Raw genomic sequence first — 12,867 nt, 5'->3', positions numbered from 1 at the left:
GGTGCAGCGAGACCCTCTACAATGTCTACATCATCCACAAGTATGACCACCATCGGTGCAGCGAGACCCCTCTACAATGTCTACATCATCCACAAGTATGACCACCATCGGTGCAGCGAGACCCCTCTACAATGTCTACATCATCCACAAGTATGACCACCATCGGTGCAGCGAGACCCCTCTACAATGTCTACATCATCCACAAGTATGACCACCATCGGTGCAGCGAGACCCCTCTACAATGTCTACATCATCCACGAGTATGACCACCATCGGTGCAGCCATGGAAGACGATGAAATGGAGGAAGCACCTCTGGATCTAGGACCACCTGAGATTATTATGAACCTCACGGAAGTGACCACTGAGGACCTCGTTGAACAGGATGTGGCCGTGGAGACAAACAGAGAGAGAAACGAAGAGGAACAACGTCACACCAGGCGTCATCGAAGGTTCCAGATCCACTCAACTAATTTCAGCAGAGGCTCCTCCAAGCCGTCGAGAGGGATGCAGCCCAACCTGATGCTCACAGGAAGGAGGATGAAGAGACCCTCTTTGCCATGAGCCTGGTGCCACAACCCTGAAGAGGCTGCCTCAGCAAAGAAAAGCAGCAGTCAAAGTTAAAATGGATCAGCTGCTTTTCCAAGCCGAGTTCAATGGTACGTTTTTTTCCTTCTCCACATCACAGGTAGTCTCATAAGTGTTGCCACAGTGAAGTAGGTCATTCTTTACAGTATACTCATGTAGGCTAATTGGTATTACAGATCAAAGTATTAATATGAGGCAAATGTACAGCTGTTGTTTCTAGGTTAGAAAATATCCCTAAACAACAGTTTACTGTCTAAATATTTTCCTGTCATATTCATCTTTATCTCTGAAATACAAATTCCATGAGTAAACAGCAAGTATTACCAACTTTACTGCACTGTTCCAATATTTATGCCTCTAACTACACTATACAAGCAGTATTTAGTTAACATAAATCTCACCTTTTATGGTTTTCTATTATGTTAAGCTTGTATGTGTTGTTTTTCTCTTCCCTTCCAGAGATGGAGTCCATTTAGCCGAGCAGCTCACAGGAAGGACAGGAAGAGGAGAGGAGTTGTCTGCTTGTTGTTCTTCCCTTCCAGAGATGGAGTCCATTTAGCCGAGCAGCTCACAGGAAGGACAGGAAGAGGAGAGGAGTTGTCTGGTTGTTGTTCCCTTCCAGAGATGGAGTCCATTTAGCCGAGCAGCTCACAGGAAGGACAGGAAGAGGAGAGGAGTTGTCTGGTTGTTGTTCCCTTCCAGAGATGGAGTCCATTTAGCCGAGCAGCTCACAGGAAGGACAGGAAGAGGAGAGGAGTTGTCTGGTTGTTGTTCCCTTCCAGAGATGGAGTCCATTTAGCCGAGCAGCTCACAGGAAGGACAGGAAGAGGAGAGGAGTTGTCTGGTTGTTGTTCCCTTCCAGAGATGGAGTCCATTTAGCCGAGCAGCTCACAGGAAGGACAGGAAGAGGAGAGGAGTTGTCTGGTTGTTGTTCCCTTCCAGAGATGGAGTCCATTTAGCCGAGCAGCTCACAGGAAGGACAGGAAGAGGAGAGGAGTTGTCTGGTTGTTGTTCTTCCCTTCCAGAGATGGAGTCCATTTAGCCGAGCAGCTCACAGGAAGGACAGGAAGAGGAGAGGAGTTGTCTGGTTGTTGTTCCCTTCCAGAGATGGAGTCCATTTAGCCGAGCAGCTCACAGGAAGGACAGGAAGAGGAGAGGAGTTGTCTGGTTGTTGTTCCCTTCCAGAGATGGAGTCCATTTAGCCGAGCAGCTCACAGGAAGGACAGGAAGAGGAGAGGAGTTGTCTGGTTGTTGTTCTTCCCTTCCAGAGATGGAGTCCATTTAGCCGAGCAGCTCACAGGAAGGACAGGAAGAGGAGAGGAGTTGTCTGGTTGTTGTTCCCTTCCAGAGATGGAGTCCATTTAGCCGAGCAGCTCACAGGAAGGACAGGAAGAGGAGAGGAGTTGTCTGGTTGTTGTTCCCTTCCAGAGATGGAGTCCATTTAGCCGAGCAGCTCACAGGAAGGACAGGAAGAGGAGAGGAGTTGTCTGGTTGTTGTTCTTCCCTTCCAGAGATGGAGTCCATTTAGCCGAGCAGCTCACAGGAAGGACAGGAAGAGGAGAGGAGTTGTCTGGTTGTTGTTCTTCCCTTCCAGAGATGGAGTCCATTTAGCCGAGCAGCTCACAGGAAGGACAGGAAGAGGAGAGGAGTTGTCTGGTTGTTGTTCTTCCCTTCCAGAGATGGAGTCCATTTAGCCGAGCAGCTCACAGGAAGGACAGGAAGAGGAGAGGAGTTGTCTGGTTGTTGTTCTTCCCTTCCAGAGATGGAGTCCATTTAGCCGAGCAGCTCACAGGAAGGACAGGAAGAGGAGAGGAGTTGTCTGGTTGTTGTTCTTCCCTTCCAGAGATGGAGTCCATTTAGCCGAGCAGCTCACAGGAAGGACAGGAAGAGGAGAGGAGTTGTCTGGTTGTTGTTCCCTTCCAGAGATGGAGTCCATTTAGCCGAGCAGCTCACAGGAAGGACAGGAAGAGGAGAGGAGTTGTCTGGTTGTTGTTCCCTTCCAGAGATGGAGTCCATTTAGCCGAGCAGCTCACAGGAAGGACAGGAAGAGGAGAGGAGTTGTCTGGTTGTTGTTCCCTTCCAGAGATGGAGTCCATTTAGCCGAGCAGCTCACAGGAAGGACAGGAAGAGGAGAGGAGTTGTCTGGTTGTTGTTCCCTTCCAGAGATGGAGTCCATTTAGCCGAGCAGCTCACAGGAAGGACAGGAAGAGGAGAGGAGTTGTCTGGTTGTTGTTCCCTTCCAGAGATGGAGTCCATTTAGCCGAGCAGCTCACAGGAAGCACAGGAAGAGGAGAGGAGTTGTCTGGTTGTTGTTCCCTTCCAGAGATGGAGTCCATTTAGCCGAGCAGCTCACAGGAAGGACAGGAAGAGGAGAGGAGTTGTCTGGTTGTTGTTCCCTTCCAGAGATGGAGTCCATTTAGCCGAGCAGCTCACAGGAAGGACAGGAAGAGGAGAGGAGTTGTCTGGTTGTTGTTCCCTTCCAGAGATGGAGTCCATTTAGCCGAGCAGCTCACAGGAAGGACAGGAAGAGGAGAGGAGTTGTCTGGTTGTTGTTCTTCCCTTCCAGAGATGGAGTCCATTTAGCCGAGCAGCTCACAGGAAGGACAGGAAGAGGAGAGGAGTTGTCTGGTTGTTGTTCCCTTCCAGAGATGGAGTCCATTTAGCCGAGCAGCTCACAGGAAGGACAGGAAGAGGAGAGGAGTTGTCTGGTTGTTGTTCCCTTCCAGAGATGGAGTCCATTTAGCCGAGCAGCTCACAGGAAGGACAGGAAGAGGAGAGGAGTTGTCTGGTTGTTGTTCCCTTCCAGAGATGGAGTCCATTTAGCCGAGCAGCTCACAGGAAGGACAGGAAGAGGAGAGGAGTTGTCTGGTTGTTGTTCTTCCCTTCCAGAGATGGAGTCCATTTAGCCGAGCAGCTCACAGGAAGGACAGGAAGAGGAGAGGAGTTGTCTGGTTGTTGTTCCCTTCCAGAGATGGAGTCCATTTAGCCGAGCAGCTCACAGGAAGGACAGGAAGAGGAGAGGAGTTGTCTGGTTGTTGTTCTTCACCTCCCTCATTGTACCTTTCTTTTCACACACGTCTGTTCCGTTTAAATTCAGTCAATTCATAGTCATTAGTTTATAAAGTCTCGGGATAGCATTCATTATTAGTGTTACATAGATTTCTGAATTGACAGAATTGAAACTCAAACACTGAAGAATTCACAGATGCTCTTTTTGAAATGTTTACACGCACACACACCTCTTTCAATAGTTGTATTTTTTTTTTAACATTTTTTACATTTACCGGTCATGTCCTTTCCTGTACTTGAATACTTATTTAATGATGTTTTCATAGTCAGTTGTTTATTAATATCTCATTTAGACTTAATCTGCTCATTTCGTCCCTACACCTTCGCAGATCTACGACAAGATGAAAGTAAAAACACATTCTCTTCCTAATTCATTCTTTTCCCACCTGTATTTTGTCAGGCCAGTGAACATGGTGTTAAACTGTACTATTTGTATGGAGCCTAGGTTACCCTTTCCCTTAGTTATCATACTAACTGTATGTCCTATAACCTTAATTAGTGCTCCTGCTCACCTGATGTACCATGCCAGGTGTGTATAATACTGACGTTAATGAGAGAGGGAAGGGGTTTTAAGGTGTGGTCCTGCTCACCTGATGTACCATGCCAGGTGTGTATAATACTGACGTTAATGAGAGAGGGAAGGGGTTAAGGTGTGGTCCTGCTCACCTGATGTACCATGCCAGGTGTGTATAATACTGACGTTAATGAGAGAGGGAAGGGGTTAAGGTGTGGTCCTGCTCACCTGATGTACCATGCCAGGTGTGTATAATACTGACGTTAATGAGAGAGGGAAGGGGTTTTAAGGTGTGGTCCTGCTCACCTGATGTACCATGCCAGGTGTGTATAATACTGACGTTAATGAGAGAGGGAAGGGGTTAAGGTGTGGTCCTGCTCACCTGATGTACCATGCCAGGTGTGTATAATACTGACGTTAATGAGAGAGGGAAGGGGTTTTAAGGTGTGGTCCTGCTCACCTGATGTACCATGCCAGGTGTGTATAATACTGACGTTAATGAGAGAGGGAAGGGGTTAAGGTGTGGTCCTGCTCACCTGATGTACCATGCCAGGTGTGTATAATACTGACGTTAATGAGAGAGGGAAGGGGTTAAGGTGTGGTCCTGCTCACCTGATGTACCATGCCAGGTGTGTATAATACTGACGTTAATGAGAGAGGGAAGGGTTAAGGTGTGGTCCTGCTCACCTGATGTACCATGCCAGGTGTGTATAATACTGACGTTAATGAGAGAGGGAAGGGGTTAAGGTGTGGTCCTGCTCACCTGATGTACCATGCCAGGTGTGTATAATACTGACGTTAATGAGAGAGGGAAGGGTTTTAAGGTGTGGTCCTGCTCACCTGATGTACCATGCCAGGTGTGTATAATACTGACGTTAATGAGAGAGGGAAGGGGTTAAGGTGTGGTCCTGCTCACCTGATGTACCATGCCAGGTGTGTATAATACTGACGTTAATGAGAGAGGGAAGGGGTTAAGGTGTGGTCCTGCTCACCTGATGTACCATGCCAGGTGTGTATAATACTGACGTTAATGAGAGAGGGAAGGGTTAAGGTGTGGTCCTGCTCACCTGATGTACCATGCCAGGTGTGTATAATACTGACGTTAATGAGAGAGGGAAGGGTTAAGGTGTGGTCCTGCTCACCTGATGTACCATGCCAGGTGTGTATAATACTGACGTTAATGAGAGAGGGAAGGGGTTTTAAGGTGTGGTCCTGCTCACCTGATGTACCATGCCAGGTGTGTATAATACTGACGTTAATGAGAGAGGGAAGGGGTTAAGGTGTGGTCCTGCTCACCTGATGTACCATGCCAGGTGTGTATAATACTGACGTTAATGAGAGAGGGAAGGGGTTAAGGTGTGGTGCTGCTCACCTGATGTACCATGCCAGGTGTGTATAATACTGACGTTAATGAGAGAGGGAAGGGTTAAGGTGTGGTCCTGCTCACCTGATGTACCATGCCAGGTGTGTATAATACTGACGTTAATGAGAGAGGGAAGGGGTTAAGGTGTGGTCCTGCTCACCTGATGTACCATGCCAGGTGTGTATAATACTGACGTTAATGAGAGAGGGAAGGGTTAAGGTGTGGTCCTGCTCACCTGATGTACCATGCCAGGTGTGTATAATACTGACGTTAATGAGAGAGGGAAGGGGTTAAGGTGTGGTCCTGCTCACCTGATGTACCATGCCAGGTGTGTATAATACTGACGTTAATGAGAGAGGGAAGGGGTTAAGGTGTGGTCCTGCTCACCTGATGTACCATGCCAGGTGTGTATAATACTGACGTTAATGAGAGAGGGAAGGGGTTTTAAGGTGTGGTCCTGCTCACCTGATGTACCATGCCAGGTGTGTATAATACTGACGTTAATGAGAGAGGGAAGGGTTAAGGTGTGGTCCTGCTCACCTGATGTACCATGCCAGGTGTGTATAATACTGACGTTAATGAGAGAGGGAAGGGTTAAGGTGTGGTCCTGCTCACCTGATGTACCATGCCAGGTGTGTATAATACTGACGTTAATGAGAGAGGGAAGGGGTTAAGGTGTGGTCCTGCTCACCTGATGTACCATGCCAGGTGTGTATAATACTGACGTTAATGAGAGAGGGAAGGGGTTAAGGTGTGGTCCTGCTCACCTGATGTACCATGCCAGGTGTGTATAATACTGACGTTAATGAGAGAGGGAAGGGGTTAAGGTGTGGTCCTGCTCACCTGATGTACCATGCCAGGTGTGTATAATACTGACGTTAATGAGAGAGGGAAGGGGTTTTAAGGTGTGGTCCTGCTCACCTGATGTACCATGCCAGGTGTGTATAATACTGACGTTAATGAGAGAGGGAAGGGGTTAAGGTGTGGTCCTGCTCACCTGATGTACCATGCCAGGTGTGTATAATACTGACGTTAATGAGAGAGGGAAGGGGTTAAGGTGTGGTCCTGCTCACCTGATGTACCATGCCAGGTGTGTATAATACTGACGTTAATGAGAGAGGGAAGGGGTTTTAAGGTGTGGTCCTGCTCACCTGATGTACCATGCCAGGTGTGTATAATACTGACGTTAATGAGAGAGGGAAGGGTTAAGGTGTGGTCCTGCTCACCTGATGTACCATGCCAGGTGTGTATAATACTGACGTTAATGAGAGAGGGAAGGGGTTTTAAGGTGTGGTCCTGCTCACCTGATGTAGGTGTGATGTACCATGCCAGGTGTGTATAATACTGACGTTAATGAGAGAGGGAAGGGGTTAAGGTGTGGTCCTGCTCACCTGATGTACCATGCCAGGTGTGTATAATACTGACGTTAATGAGAGAGGGAAGGGGTTTTAAGGTGTGGTCCTGCTCACCTGATGTAGCATGCCAGGTGTGTATAATACTGACGTTAATGAGAGAGGGAAGGGGTTAAGGTGTGGTCCTGCTCACCTGATGTACCATGCCAGGTGTTTATAATACTGACGTTAATGAGAGAGGGAAGGGGTTAAGGTGTGGTCCTGCTCACCTGATGTACCATGCCAGGTGTGTATAATACTGATGTTAATGAGAGAGGGAAGGGGTTAAGGTGTGGTCCTGCTCACCTGATGTACCATGCCAGGTGTGTATAATACTGACGTTAATGAGAGAGGGAAGGGGTTAAGGTGTGGTCCTGCTCACCTGATGTACCATGCCAGGTGTGTATAATACTGACGTTAATGAGAGAGGGAAGGGGTTAAGGTGTGGTCCTGCTCACCTGATGTACCATGCCAGGTGTGTATAATACTGACGTTAATGAGAGAGGGAAGGGGTTTTAAGGTGTGGTCCTGCTCACCTGATGTACCATGCCAGGTGTGTATAATACTGACGTTAATGAGAGAGGGAAGGGGTTAAGGTGTGGTCCTGCTCACCTGATGTACCATGCCAGGTGTGTATAATACTGACGTTAATGAGAGAGGGAAGGGGTTAAGGTGTGGTCCTGCTCACCTGATGTACCATGCCAGGTGTGTATAATACTGACGTTAATGAGAGAGGGAAGGGGTTAAGGTGTGGTCCTGCTCACCTGATGTACCATGCCAGGTGTGTATAATACTGACGTTAATGAGAGAGGGAAGGGGTTAAGGTGTGGTCCTGCTCACCTGATGTACCATGCCAGGTGTGTATAATACTGACGTTAATGAGAGAGGGAAGGGGTTAAGGTGTGGTCCTGCTCACCTGATGTACCATGCCAGGTGTGTATAATACTGACGTTAATGAGAGAGGGAAGGGTTAAGGTGTGGTCCTGCTCACCTGATGTACCATGCCAGGTGTGTATAATACTGACGTTAATGAGAGAGGGAAGGGGTTAAGGTGTGGTCCTGCTCACCTGATGTACCATGCCAGGTGTGTATAATACTGACGTTAATGAGAGAGGGAAGGGGTTAAGGTGTGGTCCTGCTCACCTGATGTACCATGCCAGGTGTGTATAATACTGACGTTAATGAGAGAGGGAAGGGGTTTTAAGGTGTGGTCCTGCTCACCTGATGTACCATGCCAGGTGTGTATAATACTGACGTTAATGAGAGAGGGAAGGGGTTAAGGTGTGGTCCTGCTCACCTGATGTACCATGCCAGGTGTGTATAATACTGACGTTAATGAGAGAGGGAAGGGGTTAAGGTGTGGTCCTGCTCACCTGATGTACCATGCCAGGTGTGTATAATACTGACGTTAATGAGAGAGGGAAGGGGTTAAGGTGTGGTCCTGCTCACCTGATGTACCATGCCAGGTGTGTATAATACTGACGTTAATGAGAGAGGGAAGGGGTTTTAAGGTGTGGTCCTGCTCACCTGATGTACCATGCCAGGTGTGTATAATACTGATGTTAATGAGAGAGGGAAGGGGTTAAGGTGTGGTCCTGCTCACCTGATGTACCATGCCAGGTGTGTATAATACTGACGTTAATGAGAGAGGGAAGGGGTTAAGGTGTGGTCCTGCTCACCTGATGTACCATGCCAGGTGTGTATAATACTGACGTTAATGAGAGAGGGAAGGGTTAAGGTGTGGTCCTGCTCACCTGATGTACCATGCCAGGTGTGTATAATACTGACGTTAATGAGAGAGGGAAGGGGTTTTAAGGTGTGGTCCTGCTCACCTGATGTACCATGCCAGGTGTGTATAATACTGACGTTAATGAGAGAGGGAAGGGGTTAAGGTGTGGTCCTGCTCACCTGATGTACCATGCCAGGTGTGTATAATACTGACGTTAATGAGAGAGGGAAGGGGTTAAGGTGTGGTCCTGCTCACCTGATGTACCATGCCAGGTGTGTATAATACTGACGTTAATGAGAGAGGGAAGGGGTTAAGGTGTGGTCTTTACTCCCAAATGTCACTTAAATATAGCTTCCAAATGAAGAGAGACAATGATACATAAAGTCATCTGGGGGAAAAAATGATATTTTATGGACAACGGTGGATGGTTCTTAAAATAACCTTTGTGTTATTGGGCTCTTCAAAGAGCTGTTTCCCTCCACGGCAAACTGCCATGGAACTTCACCTGCTGGCGATGAGAAGTAGGTGGTCAGCTTCTCCCTCACCTGGAGTGCCTGTCTGGGGGCGTTGTTGGCACCTGCCCTGGTGACATCAGGTAGGTGACCATTTGGCGTGCCCATCTCCATCCGGAGCGGCTCCTGGAATGACCTCCGCAGGTAGTTGTGGAGAACACGTGGCCTTCACGCAGACATCGACATTTGAGGGGCTGAGACCAAGCACTCTCCGATACATTCTCCACCGGGCTGCCAGAATCCCAAAGGCGCATTCAACAACTAACCTTGCCCTGGACAGTCGTTTGTTAAAGATCCTTACAGGCTTTGGCAATGGCAGCTGGCGTCCAGCGTAGGGCCTCATGAGGTTGGGTCTTAAAGGGAAGGCCTCGTCGCCGACGACGACGTGAGGAACAGGTCCCAGGTCTTCAGCCCCAGGGAGTGATGCAGGTGGTGGAATCTCCAGGGTGCCATCCTGAAGTGCCTGGCCAAAGGCAGAGTCCCGGAGGGTCCCGCCATCACTTCCCATAAGCACCAACATCGACAACACGGAAACAGTAGAGGGCATCTACTACAGCCAAGAGTACAACTTAATATGTACCCTTGTACACATTGTACAATTTACAATGTGACCCAGTTCAATGGGTCTGAACAGAACTGGGGGATGTCAGACATGAAGATGTCTAAACACAACTGGAATATCATTAGTTTGTGATTCATTGTTAATGGATTTTCAATCAGGAACACAGAGGAACAACTTGACAACATAACAATGTGTGGGTGGGTGGAGATCTAATATTGTTTTGTGACAAACACTAAAGCATGATATTCTAATAAATCTACACCCTATTCCCTACGTAGAACACTACTTTAGACCTGGTCAGAAGCACCGTAGTGCACTACGGAGGGAATAGGGAACCATTTGGAACAGAGACCAGTAATTCCCCTGAATATCTTTCTCTTCCTCATCTGGTTTCTTTAACAGCCCTTCACTCCTCCCCTCTTCCTCTTCCTCCCTTTTCATTCTATTCTATCAGCCACACCACTAGCTCACCTCCACACAATCCATTTACAAGTTAAAGACTCACCTTGGAATAAATAACAAAGGAAAACTATTACTAGATGAAGTTTAGTGTTGGATTTTTTATTTCCCATCAACATAAATCATATTTAATCACTGAACAGTAGCAGACCTAACTTCATCTGTTCCTGACTCTGGATAGTGGATTAAAAAGACCATCAATCTCCAATGATATTAAAGTACTATTCTGAACATTACTGATATACTGGACCCTACTACAGTTTAACCAGCTCAGCTATAGACTACACCAGCATGACTAGTATCTATGTGGGCCCTACTACAGTTTAACCAGCTCAGCTATAGACTACACCAGCATGACTAGTATCTATGTGGACCCTACTACAGTTTAACCAGCTCAGCTATAGACTACACCAGCATGACTAGTATCTATGTGGACCCTACTACAGTTTAACCAGCTCAGCTATAGACTACACCAGCGTGACTAGTATCTATGTGGACCCTACTACAGTTTAACCAGCTCAGCTATAGACTACACCAGCGTGACTAGTATCTATGTGGACCCTACTACAGTTTAACCAGCTCAGCTATAGACTACACCAGCGTGACTAGTATCTATGTGGACCCTACTACAGTTTAACCAGCTCAGCTATAGACTACACCAGCATGACTAGTATCTATGTGGACCCTACTACAGTTTAACCAGCTCAGCTATAGACTACACCAGCGTGACTAGTATCTATGTGGACCCTACTACAGTTTAACCAGCTCAGCTATAGACTACACCAGCGTGACTAGTATCTATGTGGACCCTACTACAGTTTAACCAGCTCAGCTATAGACTACACCAGCGTGACTAGTATCTATGTGGACCCTACTACAGTTTAACCAGCTCAGCTATAGACTACACCAGCATGACTAGTATCTATGTGGACCCTACTACAGTTTAACCAGCTCAGCTATAGACTACACCAGCATGACTAGTATCTATGTGGACCCTACTACAGTTTAACCAGCTCAGCTATAGACTACACCAGCATGACTAGTATCTATGTGGACCCTACTACAGTTTAACCAGCTCAGCTATAGACTACACCAGCATGACTAGTATCTATGTGGACCCTACTACAGTTTAACCAGCTCAGCTATAGACTACACCAGCATGACTAGTATCTATGTGGACCCTACTACAGTTTAACCAGCTCAGCAATAGACTACACCAGCATGACTAGTATCTATGTGGACCCTACTACAGTTTAACCAGCTCAGCTATAGACTACACCAGCATGACTAGTATCTATGTGGACCCTACTACAGTTTAACCAGCTCAGCTATAGACTACACCAGCACGACTAGTATCTATGTGGACCCTACTACAGTTTAACCAGCTCAGCTATAGACTACACCAGCACGACTAGTATCTATGTGGACCCTACTACAGTTTAACCAGCTCAGCTATAGACTACACCAGCACGACTAGTATCTATGTGGACCCAACTACAGTTTAACCAGCTCAGCTATAGACTACACCAGCACGACTAGTATCTATGTGGACCCTACTACAGTTTAACCAGCTCAGATATAGACTACACCAGCATGACTAGTATCTATGTGGACCCTACTACAGTTTAACCAGCTCAGCTATAGACTACACCAGCATGACTAGTATCTATGTGGACCCTACTACAGTTTAACCAGCTCAGCTATAGACTACACCAGCATGACTAGTATCTATGTGGACCCTACTACAGTTTAACCAGCTCAGCTATAGACTACACCAGCATGACTAGTATCTATGTGGACCCTACTACAGTTTAACCAGCTCAGCTATAGACTACACCAGCATGACTAGTATCTATGTGGACCCTACTACAGTTTAACCAGCTCAGCTATAGACTACACCAGCATGACTAGTATCTATGTGGACCCTACTACAGTTTAACCAGCTCAGCTATAGACTACACCAGCATGACTAGTATCTATGTGGACCCTACTACAGTTTAACCAGCTCAGCTATAGACTACACCAGCATGACTAGTATCTATGTGGACCCTACTACAGTTTAACCAGCTCAGCTATAGACTACACCAGCATGACTAGTATCTATGTGGACCCTACTACAGTTTAACCAGCTCAGCTATAGACTACACCAGCATGACTAGTATCTATGTGGACCCTACTACAGTTTAACCAGCTCAGCTATAGACTACACCAGCATGACTAGTATCTATGTGGACCCTACTACAGTTTAACCAGCTCAGCTATAGACTACACCAGCATGACTAGTATCTATGTGGACCCTACTACAGTTTAACCAGCTCAGCTATAGACTACACCAGCATGACTAGTATCTATGTGGACCCTACTACAGTTTAACCAGCTCAGCAGTACCAGTGACATAAAACCCAGGATAGATGGTCTGAGTGAATGTGGTCTGGACTCTGTGGAGGAGGGTCATTGTGTCAGAGATACTGTAGAAGGACAGAGTACCTGCCTTGTGATCCAGGTACACTCCTACTCTGGAGGACTGAGGGCCTGATACTTTAGTCTTAACATTATTGTGTATGAAATAATAACCATCACTACAGCACTGTAAACTCCAGGACTTGTTATTGAATCCAAATATATTATCTGTCTCTGTTCTGCTGATGTCTTTATATGAGACTGCTGTAATAACACCACCAC

Source organism: Salmo salar, unplaced genomic scaffold (genome assembly GCF_965601325.2).
Source record: "Salmo salar unplaced genomic scaffold, fSalSal1 ptg000687l, whole genome shotgun sequence".
Lineage (NCBI taxonomy): Eukaryota > Metazoa > Chordata > Actinopteri > Salmoniformes > Salmonidae > Salmo > Salmo salar.
This window is presented reverse-complemented; position numbering follows the sequence as displayed.